The following is a 13,531-nucleotide window of genomic DNA, read 5'->3' as shown; positions in this document are numbered from 1 at the left end:
TGGAGGAGAGCTTCCTTGATTGAGAGAACAAGTGAACTGACCTTGACCATAAGGTGGGAAAGTGTCTAATTTGGGTACCAATGTGGCTGGAGAAGAGTGAGTAGTGGAAAGCATCAACAGGAGATGAAGTCAGAAAACAAAAAAAGAAATAGCACGGGGAGGCTGGAGTGGATAACTTAGGGCCCTGTGTCCCCTCTAGTGGCTTCTATTCTCAGTGAAATGCCGTTGCAGGATTTTGAGCACAGGAGTCATATGATGTGACATGTTTTAACAGGCTCACTCTCTACTCTGTTGAAAACAGGCTCTCAGGGTCAAGTATTAAAGAGGAAGACCCATAGGGAGGATTTTGCAGTAATTTAGGTGAAAGATAATGACAGCTGGCACCAGAGTAGTGATACTGGGAAAGGTGAGGCATGGACATATTCTAAGACGGAACACATACAATTCCCTAGCAGACTGACTATGGATTGTGTGAGAGAAAGAGGAATCAAGCATGACTCCCTGGCTTCTGGCCTGAGCAATCAGAAAAACAAAATTGTCATTAACTGAGATATGCAAGTCCATAGGTAGAACAGGTGTTTTGGGGAAGAACAAGACTTCAATTTTACTATGTTAACCAGTTTTTGTTTTTGAGATGGGGGTCTCATTATGTTACCCAGTCTGACTTTGAATTCCTGGGCTCAAGTGGTCCTCTCACCTTGGCCTCCCAAATTGCTGGGATCACAGGTGTGAGCCACCACACCCAGCCAAGACTTCAATTTTAGATGTGCTGAGTTTAAAATGTCTATTGAATATCTAAATGGAGATGTCAAGTTGGCAGTTGGGTATTGTATTAGTTCTCTATTGCTGCTGTAACAAATTACCACTAACTTAATGGTTTAAAACAACACAAATTTATTGTCTTATAGTTCTGTAGGTTAGAAGTCCAACATGGATCTTACCAGGCCAATCTCCAGCTGTGGGCAGGGCTGCATTGCTTTCTGGAGGCCTTAGGAGAGAATCAATTTCCTGCTAATTCAAGTTGTTGGCAGAATTCACTTTTTGCACTTGTAGGACTGAGATTCCTGTCTGCTTGCAGGCTGTCTGCAAAGGGCCATTCCCAACTTCAACAGGTCAGCCACATTCCTGGGTTTGTTACCCTCCTTCTCCAACTTCCAGCCAGGAATAAAAGAATCCTTTCCATGCTTCGCATCCCTCCTGCCTTCTTTCCTGTCCTCTCTCTGACCCGCTTCCTCTCTCTTCCACTTCCATGCTTCAGGACTCATGTGATTAGATTGGGTTTACCTACAAAATGCAGGATAATCTGACGATTTCAAGACCTTCAACCTTAATCACATCTGCAAAGCCCCTTTTGCCATATCAGGTAACATATTCACAAGTTCCACAGATTAGGGTAGGGACATCACTTGGGGAGTTGGGGGACACTCTTCTGCCTACCTCAGATGCATAAGCCTGGAATTCAGGAGAGAGGTTTCAGTTGGGATATTAATTTGGGCATAGCTGGCATAAAGAGTTGCATATGGAGGTTACTTTCGATAATGACGATGACAAAGGTTTGAGCTCTGGAAGAAGAAAGGAATCCATCAGAAGAGACTGAGAAAAGACAGAGGGATAAACAAAAGTGTCTTAGTCCATTTGAGCTGCTGCAACAAAAATACCGTAGATTGGGTTGCCTGCAAACAATGGAAATACATTTCTTGCTTTTCTAGAGGCTGGAAGCCCTTGATCAAGATGCCAGCATGGTCGAGGCATTCTGGTGAGGATCCTCTTCCTCAGACAGCTGTTTTCCTATTGTATCCTCACATAGTGGAAAAAGGGGGAGGGCCCTCTCTGGGGTCCCCTTTATAAGGACACAAATCCCATTCCTCAGGGATCCACCCTCATGACCTAATAACCTCCCAAAATTCGCACTTCCTAATATCATGACATTGAAGGTTAGGAGGATTTCAGCGAATGAGCTTTGGTGTGACACTAACATTTTGTCCATTGCAAAGTGAATATGGTTTTCTGGAAACCAAGTGAAGGCATTCTATTTTTTTTTTATTCCAGAAAGTTATTTTTGTTTTCTTTCAGCAATCTTATCTCCTTTAATATCTTCATTATTTTAGCATAATGCACTTCTGTTACCTTAATTAATTCTGTTTTAGTAGCAGCCGTCCAATCTGATACTGTGCTTGGTCTTCCTCCATCAAGTTACTGAGCCCCTTAAAAAAACAGTGTCACTACTTTGCCTCCTGGTGTCAGGGCACGTGGTTACCTCAGCATCTATTCAGATGTGCAAATCCAGAAAGGAATTTGTAGTAATGAAGTAAAAATGAAAGTTTCTTTTCCAGTAGAAAGACAAGTAGACAAACTGGGGTCTCAAGGTGTAAAGGTTACTCTGATTGTGAGGGGAAGGTGGGAGAGGTCTTCGTCTAACCCCAGGAAATGGGCTCAATTTAACCCAACAATGAAATACCCTCTGAGGCTGCCAGCATCTCTGGGATCATTAGCTTTTCCACAGGGATAATGACATCTGAGTGATAATTCTGTTCTAAGCACAGAAGTGAATTAAGTGCCTGGTTGGCTAGGAACTTTCTCTAGAAGGATGGTGGTCTTTGCCTCAGAGTCTGCTGGAAAGGAAAGCCTCCAACAGAGCTCATGGACCTTCATCAACTTGGCCCCACATGAATTCCTTCTTTTTCAGGATACTAAGGAATTTATACACAACTTCAGGTCTGCCACTAAAGCAGCCTAAGTCACTTAAGCAGACAACTGGAAAAGAAAAGAGATCCCAGATAAACATGTATGCTGCCATTCTGTTTGCAATTTTAAAACAGTATCTCTTCTGGTTATTCATTAAAGTGTTCAAAAATGCCTCATACTCAAGTTATTTCTATCAATTCTGCCTCACTATGATGTCCACACAACAGGCAGATCCAGGTTTTGTGGGACCTGAAGTCAATACAATAAGGGGAGGAAAAGGGTCTTTAGGAAGAAGGATACACAATTTTAAATGCAAAATTAAGGTAAAATTTAATATTCATTTAGAATGAGAAAACAAAGAACAATAATTATGGAAGCTTGAAGACTCAGATCCTTATATTCTAAAATATTTAAGGCAACTTATCAAAAATGATTACATAGAAATTCTTCCTATTGGCATCCTGACTCCACTTTCTCATCTAGAACATTCTATAACTCTGAACACTCCCAGCACTCAAAAGCCTAAGCTTCACCTTAAATTCTCCTCTGCAATGTATGAATGCTCTGACCCAATTTTTCCATGATTTGTTGTATTATGAGGGCATTTTCTATCTCAAAGCTTACCATTGCTAGAAGGTTAATTCTACAGAACCAGCTTAAATTATTTTAAATTGTTTGTTCTTTATTTTTGGCATCACTGATGAAAAGGTTATTAATTAGGTTATTAATACCCAGTTGACAGAACATATAGAATTAAACATCCCATAGTATGGTAATTTACAAGATGTTTTGTGGGTGTTACTGGCTTATCCATATATGCAACCTCAGAATGGTTTGTCTTATTTATCCTTGAATTTCCAGAACCAAGCAAAGTGCCTGGCATATATGTTAAAATAACTTTTTTAATGAATACTGCAAAGGACTGATTATTCAATATGTATTTATCATTATCTTATATAATAAGAAAATCACAGAGAATTGAAATAATAGATAGGATATGAACCAATACACAATTTAGAAGAGCTCACTGAGATTCAGCATAAGAGAAACAAGTAGTAAACCATTGCAGAATTTCCTTTAGAATTATGATTAGGGGAAAAGTGAAAATAACTTCTTCCTATGTTTTCTTATTATTAAAATTAGCATTCTCCTAGAATTTCTACTTGAAGGTCTTTGATTTTTCAGCCAAGTGAAAATAAATTGGTATCTTTTATAATCTGTTTGTTTCAGTCTTTGTAGTAGTGGGTTTTTTTACTGCAAGATGTAGGCTGTCACCATAGTTGGATCACTGTGCTGTTCTTTTGCTTTTCATATACTAACATTTCTTATATACTCGCACAATATTATTAATAGCAAAATATTGTTAAATTCAGCTTTTCAGGGGAGCTTGTGGGGTACCTAATAATTTTTGCCCCGATTTTTGCTTTGTAGACACTCAAAAGAAGACAAAAATTAATTATTTTTCCCTCTCCCTTGCACAAGAGCCAGCTCTCTTTGCTCTAAGCAGCATCTCAAAGAAAATGCCTCCTTGGGCTAGGCAGGTAATATAATTGAGTGATGCAGGTCAGGTGTTTGTGAATGGTGATGTGGCATGGTCTTTCACAATAAGACAGCTGCTATTCAGCTCCACGCCTAGGGAAATGCAAGCCCACAGTTTCCACATTCCATATCTTCCAGATTTCCATGAGAAGCCACAAATATGGACTTTTAAAAGATGTTGATAAAGCAATTCAGTTTAATAACAACAATAAAATGTAGAATAAACAAAAGAAAGACATGAATGGGCTTAGTCTGTCCACAGCTGCCAGTTTGTGACATCCAGTTTAATAACTATAATTTTATTAATCCTAGGGAGAGTTAAAATTCATTTTGTTTTTATTATTCTCAAAAAAAATTTTTACTTATATCCTTGGAGAGTTCAGGGGCCTATGAAGAATAGAATCAAATCGTCTCAGAATTAGTGGGTACAAAGACTGGAATTTGAAGGATTTAAGAATAAGAAAGTGGCACAAACCCAGGAAATAATTGTTTTCAGCAAACTGAAAGACATGAGGGCAGGAGGTTTCCAAATGGCGGAGCCTAGAACCCTATTGCCATATTGTTTCCAGGAGTTGACAAAGCTGGCTACACAGATAGATCAATGCCCATTAAATCAATACCAAGAGGTCGAGTAGCCTGTTTCAGATGGACCATGTCTTAGTCCATTCAGACTGCAATGACGAAATACCTTCAACTAGATAATATATAAACAACAGAATTCATTGCTCATGCTGAGAAGTTCAAGATTAAGGTGCCAGCAGATTCAGTGTCTGATGAGGGCCTGTTTCTCATAGATGGCAACTTCTTGCAATGTTCTCGCATAGCAGAATGGGCAAACAGCCTCCCCAGGCCTCTTTCAGAAGGGCACTAAATCCATTCATGAGGGTTCTGCCCTCATGACCTAGTCACCCTTGGTCACTTACTCAGCAGTTAATGTGAGAAAGAAACGTTTCTAACTTGTACAAACCTCTGAATTTATGGATCTCTATCACTTTAGTCTAGCTTATACCCTAATGAATTCAAGAGGCCCTAGAGTTTTTTTAAGAACCGGGCAGAGGACCTCACTACTCAAAAAATAAAAATAAAAAACAACTTCGCCTGAGAAATTCCAAAGGGCAGGAGAATGAGGCCTGTATCATATTTAATTTTATTTAGAAAATGTACAATCTGATGTTTACATGCCCAAATGTTAAGGAAGAATTCATACTGATTATATGTTTTTGCCACTAAAACTGAGTGTCTTATCTGGGTAGTTCTAGCCTTGAAGCAGTTTCTTTGATCTCCACTGAGGCTGGGGTGCGCGTATTTAGAGTTGTTGCCCACAAGGAGATTGGAAGTCCTTCTGTGATGGATCTATTCCTATATACAAAGAAAGTATCATATATTTTTAGGCAATAGTAACTTGTTTTAATGTCTAGTGTTAACTATGATTTGGGCTTTGATTACTTTGGACTGTAGCCTAAAATTTTTCTGACAACAGACCTCTAAAAGAAAATAATTTACTGTCTCTCAATAGTAAATTTAGGTACGTGGACTTTTTACATCCACTCACTTCATCATACTTGATGGTTTTTAATACATCTTTTCAAAATAACACTCAAAAAATATTTATATTTAACAGAGAGAGAAAATGCAGATATGAGAAAATAGGTAGAAATCCAATTCAGTAAAGAAACCAGGTGAAGTATGAGAGATCATCTGTATTTATGACTGCCTCAGCTTATTTATTAGATGTATTGTTTATGATGACAAACCTCAAAGGTACAAATGTCTCCAACACAATATATTAAAATGGACAGCAGCAATCATTTTAAAATATTATATAACCCTTAACAGAGCCAAAAATATCGCAGGCAGTTTTTCTGTTGCTCTAAAGCCTAGGGAACATTTCCTTTTATGGAAAAATAAAATCCAGGGCCTGTTTCCTTCTTTAAGATGTGAGATGTCTCCTGGGCTGTATACAGATACATAAAAATATCAGGTGGTTCCTATATTTTAATGAATACACAAATGAATGCCCAAAGCCATGTGCTGAGAGTGATTGCAATCATAAGTAATTTATATCAAGACATTTTCAACAACTGGACAGTATGCCTTGCATTTTTTGGACGTCTTCAGTCTCTGTGGTCTGGAGCTAACATAGAAGCCACCTTTTACAGACAGCCCTCATTAATGTCTATGGAATAAATGAATAGGCACATCTATGGAATAAATGAATAAGTGAAGGGAGGAATAAATAAAAACCAGCTTAAATTTCCACATAGTTAAAATATTAACTAACTACATATAGCAGCATGCCTTGGTTGCATTATTTTGTTTACCTAGAGTCTTAGCAAAATTCTTCTTCAGAGTTTAGAAGCCACTTTCACACTTGCCAGGGAGAGTATCAGATGTTGATGTATCTTGGACCATAGAGATAAAGAGGTAATATGTAACTTGACATTTCCAGAGCTCGGAAATACATGGCAAACTGGAATATATCTTATAGAGAAAAGTACAGTGTATATTGTGTGTATAATACATAATTGAGCATTCCCTGAACTGGAAAATGCATGGAAACTAGAATACATCATGGAATATACACATAGAGGAGTAGAGTTTGGGATAATATAGAACAGCACTGTCAATAGAAATATGATGCCAGCCACAGATGCAAACCATGTATGTCATTTAAAATTTTCTAATAGCCACATGTAATATTAATTTTAATGATACATTTTATTTTGATGAATACATCCACATTATTGTACTTCAATATGTAATCAATAACATTTTTAATCAGTTTATACTTTTTGCAAGCTATGTCTTCAAAATCTGGTGTGTATTTTACACTTACAGCACATTTCAATTTGAACTAGGCACACTTTCAGTGCTCAGTAGACACATAAGGCCAATGACTAGCAAATTGGGCAGTGTAGATATACACTTTAGCACTTTCCCTTTTATTCTAAGTGACCTCTTTATCAGAGTGGAAGAGAAATGCAGTCCTCACTTTGGTATTTTTGTTTTGCTAAAAGCATTGTTAATATCCAAAATATTAAACTCCAGGCATTCCAAAGTCAAATACAAGTCATTTGGAAGTTTTCCACATGTTAATGTTGCACGATCCTTAAAAGTCAAAACCCAGAGAGGGTGGACTACATTAAACAAATGAAATTCAGACCTACAAATTGCAATTAAAAACATGTAGAGTGAAACCCCATCTCTACAAAAATTTGCCGGGTGTGGTGGTGCATGCCTGTAGTCCCAGCTACTCAGGTGGCTGGGGTGAGAGGATGGCTTGAGCATGGGGAGGTCAAGGATGCAGGAAGCCATGATCACATCACTGCACTCCAGCCTGGGCGACAGAGTGAGACCCTGTCTCAAAAAAAAAAAAAATATATATATATACATATATATATATATATATTTAATATGTGCACAACTGACTTGCACTTAACTCCATGCTCCTGGATTCCATGAGCTGAAGTTATGCCCCAGTCTTGACCTCAATCTGGGACGTTGGGCTTTCTGCAGTGTCATAGAGGAGCATGAACCTGGCTTTGAAACCAAATAGGCTTATATTTTATTGGATTAATGCCACCACCTTATCTTTTGTGAAATGGAGCTAATAACACCTAGGGTGGGGCTTTTTCATATCTAAGGGATAATTTATGTTGTTCTCAGTGCCTTTCATTTGCACATCTTGAGTTAAATGCCATCAGCCCTCACCAACCTAACTCCCCTCTTTTGCACCAATACCGTTTCAGGCCATGGGCAGTGCTCCAGGAGGGGTCCCTGGTTGACAGCGGACCTAGCCCTCAACTGCTACCACCAACCCCCATCACACAGGCCACTCTCCTCCCATTCACCAGGATAATGGATAGAACAAGAATGACATATTAGGAGACAATTATCCCATTTCTACTTTGGCTAGACACTTTCCTTCTTTATCTCATTCCTGTGGCTAGTTCTTTGTCATTATTTCTCTTCCTGTTGGCACCTACCTCACTGGGAGGCATGGAATGAAAGGTAGCGAACACAAATCAGTCTATTTTAGATATTAACAATATCCTTTTAAGATACTATAACATAAAGTGTGCTTTAACTACCAAGAAAAATAATTCAATAGAGCATGGTTCAGGAATGTGCCACAGGGGGAGTGGATATCAAATAAATGATAAGTAAGATAAGCCTTACCAGGGAACAGATGTCTTCCATCCAGCAGAGGAAAAGTCCCATCACCACAGGCCTTTAAGGAAATCGGCATAAGAAAGCCTGAGTGTTATACGTAACGATAATGCCCCTATCTTCAGTCATCCTAATTAAGGTTTCAGACACTCCTTAAGACAGAAATTTGCACTCAATATGTATGCGCATGTCTTGTATGTATGCATGTGTGTGTCTGTGTGTGAGTGTATATATTTTAAGTTAAAGTTGGAGTAGAAAGAGAATATGTTAATTTTATATAGCATTTTATAAGTAAATGTTAAATGCGCAGTTTTAAATTAAACTTACTAATAAAATTCTATGGTTTCAGAGTACTTTTAGGTTAGGATTAGAGATGGCTTTTAATGATTTAGGTTTGTCTGGTCTATATGGCATTGGGTGCCAGATTGGCCATATTCTAGATCCCTCATGTTCTACAAATAGTCATGGAGGAAATCAGAGAGTAAAGCTATTTATATGTTGAGAACAGAGGGACTCCTGGTTGCCGTGGCTGTTCTCTCTGAGGGTAATGTTAACCCTTGCAGCAAAAAAGCCTTTTGTTTCATTTTAGTCTGTATAAAAATGTGTCTTCTCTGACAAACGAGTCTCAATCAAGATAGATCTGGGAAGGAAAGTAACTGCATGATACTGAATTGGAGCATTTGACTCTGGCAAGTCCCATGATATAAACTTCTCTTTCTTTTTTTTTGGCTTCATGTCTAATTTAATCTTAAAACCTTAAAATTAATATGACAACATAAATATGGAACAAAGCCAAAACTCAGTGTGAATTTTTCCACTGAAAAGTTTCTCTACTCCTATTCTGAACATAGAGAGGAAGGCAAAAGAATGTCTAAGAGTTAGGGGAAGGCCAAATTTCAGGTATAATTGAATGACTAATGAGAAGTTTTTGTTGCTGATCAAAAATGTAAAACAAAAAAATGTTTCTTAAAGCTCTAACCATCCAAAATGCACTGGCTTCCTAAATTCTCTCTTCTTACTGTATCTTTAAAATTTTTAGTCAAATACAGTTAAGTCTTATCTAGCCAGTTAGCTTATCTCGGGGTGTCTTATTTTTCTGTATTTGATGTCAAAAGGATCTCGCTATATTACCAGATGCTTTGTTTCAATATTATGCACCAAAGGGAGGGAAAAATGCCCAACCACTTCTATTTTTTCAGTCTTCTTGCTTAGCAATCCGTCTCAACTCTTTTTCAACCTCACTTAAAATCTCCAGTTCATAGCCTCTACAGCTTTTCCACTATTTATTACCCTCTTCACGTGCTCACTTTTTTCCTTAGCTAGAGCTTAAATTTCATGGTCCATCATTCAAATAATTTATTGCCAAAACCTTAGCTATTCCTCTCACTAATTTCTGTATCATACTCACTTGGTCAAATCTCAGTCCTAATTAAATTTAGCTAACACACCCAGTCTGAGCTTGAAACCAAGCAGTTTCTCCTGGAAAAAAACACACTCTTACTGACTTTGAATGCATGGTCGCAAAACCCAAAGGGGCATGCAACACTGCTCAAAACCATGTTTATTATGCAATTCTTCTAAATGACTGTTTCACTCATTACTATTATATCTTCAGACCTCCTGCATTCCTTTTCCTCTAACCCTCAAACTGCTGACAAGCTTGCCTCATAATTAACCAAAAAAATAGAAATATCAGACAATAGCTCATGCATCTTTGCCTCTTGAAGCAATCAGCCTACCCTTCTATTAATATGTGTGAACTAGCTCTGCTCCTATCCAAGGCCAACTCTTGCACTTGTGTTCTAGAGGCCTCTCCTTTTGTTTTTAAGGACTCTGTTCCTGCAATTACTTCCTATCTTGCGTCAGTTTCTGCCTCTCTAATAAATTATTGCCATTTATCTAAAACATGTTGAATATTTCCTCTCTTTAATAAAAAAAACCTCAACCCACTGCAGCTTCTGTCCCATTTCTTAGCTCCTTTCACAGCACAGCTTCTTCCTTAAAGAGCAGTCCAGAAGCACTGGCTTTTGCTTCTCCACCCCACATCCTCTCTTCAGCCTTTCTGCCCCTACCAGTCTACTATGCCTGCTCTAATCAAGGTTACTGATGACCTCTATGTTTATAATGACCACTCTTTTATTTTTGAAAGTGCTTTTATTTTTGGTTACGGAAAAAACGCACTTCCTAGTTTTCCTCTCCCCTCACAGCTCACTCCTTCTGAGTCTCCTTTGCTCTCTTTTTATTCCCTGATAAACACCAAATGCTGACATCACCCAGCACGGTGCAACTGTCTGGATCCCCCGCTTTTTTCTCTATCCACACACTGTTTCTTTGTGCCTTCTTCCAAGCTGATCATTTTAGATACCATCAATTAGTGATGATTCTCAAAACTACTCCTCTAGCTTTGCTCTGTTTCTGGAGCTACAGATTTATATGTCTAAATCCTACTCAATATCTAAATAAGGTTTTCTAGTAAATAGCTCAAAACTGACACAGCTCAAAATGACTATTTATTTGTTTTTCCCACAAACTTCTTTCACTTCAAAATTCCCCAGTAAATGATATGGCCATCTACCCAGTTGCTGGAGTCCGAAACCTAGGCATGCTTCTTCATGCTCCACATTCAATCCATCAAGTCCTGTTGAGTCTACCACCAAAACCCATCCCACATCATCCACTCCTTTCCATATCCATTATCACCCTGTCTCCCCCTAACTGATCTCGTGCTTTTTCCCTTGCTCCTTTATAATCCCCTCTACAATTCTCCATATAGTAGTCAGAGGGGATATGCAATGTAGATCAGATCATGTCATCCCATTACTTTTTAATCCCTAGTGATTTCCCACCTTCAAAAGAAAACCCAAACTCCTGAGCTGCCTTATAAAGAACCACATGCGTGTCTACCTCTGTGACCTGCTTGACTTTTCTCTCCCTTCCTTCTTGCACCTGCCAACATGAGTCATCCTTAAACATCTCATGTCCACTTTCTGGCTTATGACATTTGCACTTATTTCTTCTATGTGGAAAACTTTTTCCTTGATCTTTTCACACTTGACTTTTCCTTTTTCTTTCAGATCATGTAACTTCTTTGGAGCAGTCCCAACTACTTAATCGAAAGTAGCTGTCCAGTGATCCTATTTTAATTTCCTGCATTATGGTTATCCTTATATGATTTTTTTGGCTTCAGTCTTTTTTTTTTTACTTAGTACATTTGTTTGTTTTTCTGTTAACTGCCTTCTCACTGACGCCAAGAGAAGATAAATTACACGAATTCAAGAACCTTACTTTTCTGTTATCAGCTCTATTACTAACATCTAGAAGAGTGTCTGTTTGGCACAAAGTAGGTTCTCAATAAAATGTATATGGTATACAAATTGTTGAGTGTCTTAGATATAAGCATGTTTGAATTAAAATTAATGACAAATTATAGAATACTGTATTATCATTTTAAAAGAAAAATTATCACTTTCTGATTTCATCAATGAGAAAATTAATGATTGGTCATTTTTATTATGAGAAAAATGTGAACAGGCTTGCACTTATGAGGCAGTCTTAGAACACTCTAAAGGACAGTTTCTAGAACCAGTATATGACCCAGAACTTGGCTATGTCTGGGAAACTTAAGTCCATTGCAATATAAATGAGTCAAATTTACTGTCTAGTGACTACGGTTAACAGAAACTACCTTGAGAGATTTTCACCCCACCCCAGATGAAGTACCATGAACTAGACTTACCCTGCCACCTGAATCTATGGGGAAAAAAACAGACAAAATATATAAAGCAGTGTATTTCAGACATAGAACATCAGGAAGTGCAGGACAGTGATTCCTCAGAGATAAAAAAAACAAAATAAGTGAGCTCTGCAGTTGCCTCTGCTGACAATTTATGGGGAATTTTTAGCCTGTGGAATAGGGAAGTCACATTTAGGTAAAGCTCATTGGTGACTTTTGAGTTGGAGAGATGGAATTGGGTGTCTGAGAAGATTAAAGTACCTGTAGTTCACAGAGAAGAGTACTGGAAAGGAGACTGTTGCCCAGAGAGAGCTCTAGAGACCTGCTGAGGATGCCCCTCAAGTCTTCAGCTACCGACTACTCAACACTTGCACTTGAGAAAATAATCTCAGGCTGGGAAATCACCACAAGAAACGAGCAAAAGGGCAATCCTGAAGCTCACACAGAGCTGGGAATAATCTGTGTTTGCACCTGCCAGAGAGGAAAACCCTCACAATTCATGGGTATAAGGTAGAATACTCAGAAGGTTCTTGCCTCAGTAGTGGGCAGTATTAGCTCTAGACTAAAACCTCCTCTAATCCCACCAAACAAAGCTTGCAAGCAAGTCTCAAATTAGTAAATTAATTCCAAGTAACTTAACTGTATCCCAGAACATAGCTCAAGAATACTCTTACGAATACAAAAAAACCATCACCAAACAAAATAAAAATTACAATGTCTGACATCCAATTAAAAATTACCAAGTATATATAGAAACAAGAAAATATAATCCATAATGAAGAAATTAATCATTCAATAGAAACAGACCAATGTATGTCAAGATGACAGAGTTATTGAAATGTTATTCCATATGTTCAAGAAGGTAGAGAAACACTTGTGCATGTTAAATAGAGACAGGGATGATAATTTTAAAAGACTCAAATCAAACTTTTAAAGATAAAAAGTGCAGTGTTTGAGGGGGAAAATACACAGGATGGAATTAACAGAAGAGAAGAAAGAATAATGAATTTAAAGACACAGCAATTAGAATTTATCCAAAGTGAAACACCAAGAGAAAAAAAAAAAGCCTTTAAAAAGAAAAATAAGCAGAGCCTCTGTTAACTGTGCTCTGATATATGTGTTATTGGAGTCTTTGAGGCATGAAGTAAGATGAGGCATACTTGAAGAATTAATGGGCCAACAGTTCCCAAATTTGATGAGAACTACACATCCCACATTCAGGAAATGAAATAAATCCCAAGAAACAGAAAAAACTAACTAAAAGAGATTTAAGTCTATAGTAACTCATGAATAAAAGTAAGTTTGTTTCTGTATGCACTTTTATTACAAAAGCAGCTTTGCAAATATGTACAATGGATGGAGAAGATGATGTTATGAATAGTAGCTCTCTCCACAGCACTTCTT

The sequence above is a fragment of the Pan paniscus genome, chromosome 3, assembly GCF_029289425.2.
Source record: "Pan paniscus chromosome 3, NHGRI_mPanPan1-v2.0_pri, whole genome shotgun sequence".
Taxonomy (NCBI): domain Eukaryota; kingdom Metazoa; phylum Chordata; class Mammalia; order Primates; family Hominidae; genus Pan; species Pan paniscus.
The sequence above is the reverse complement of the archived record's forward strand: the minus strand, read 5'-3'. Positions refer to the sequence as shown.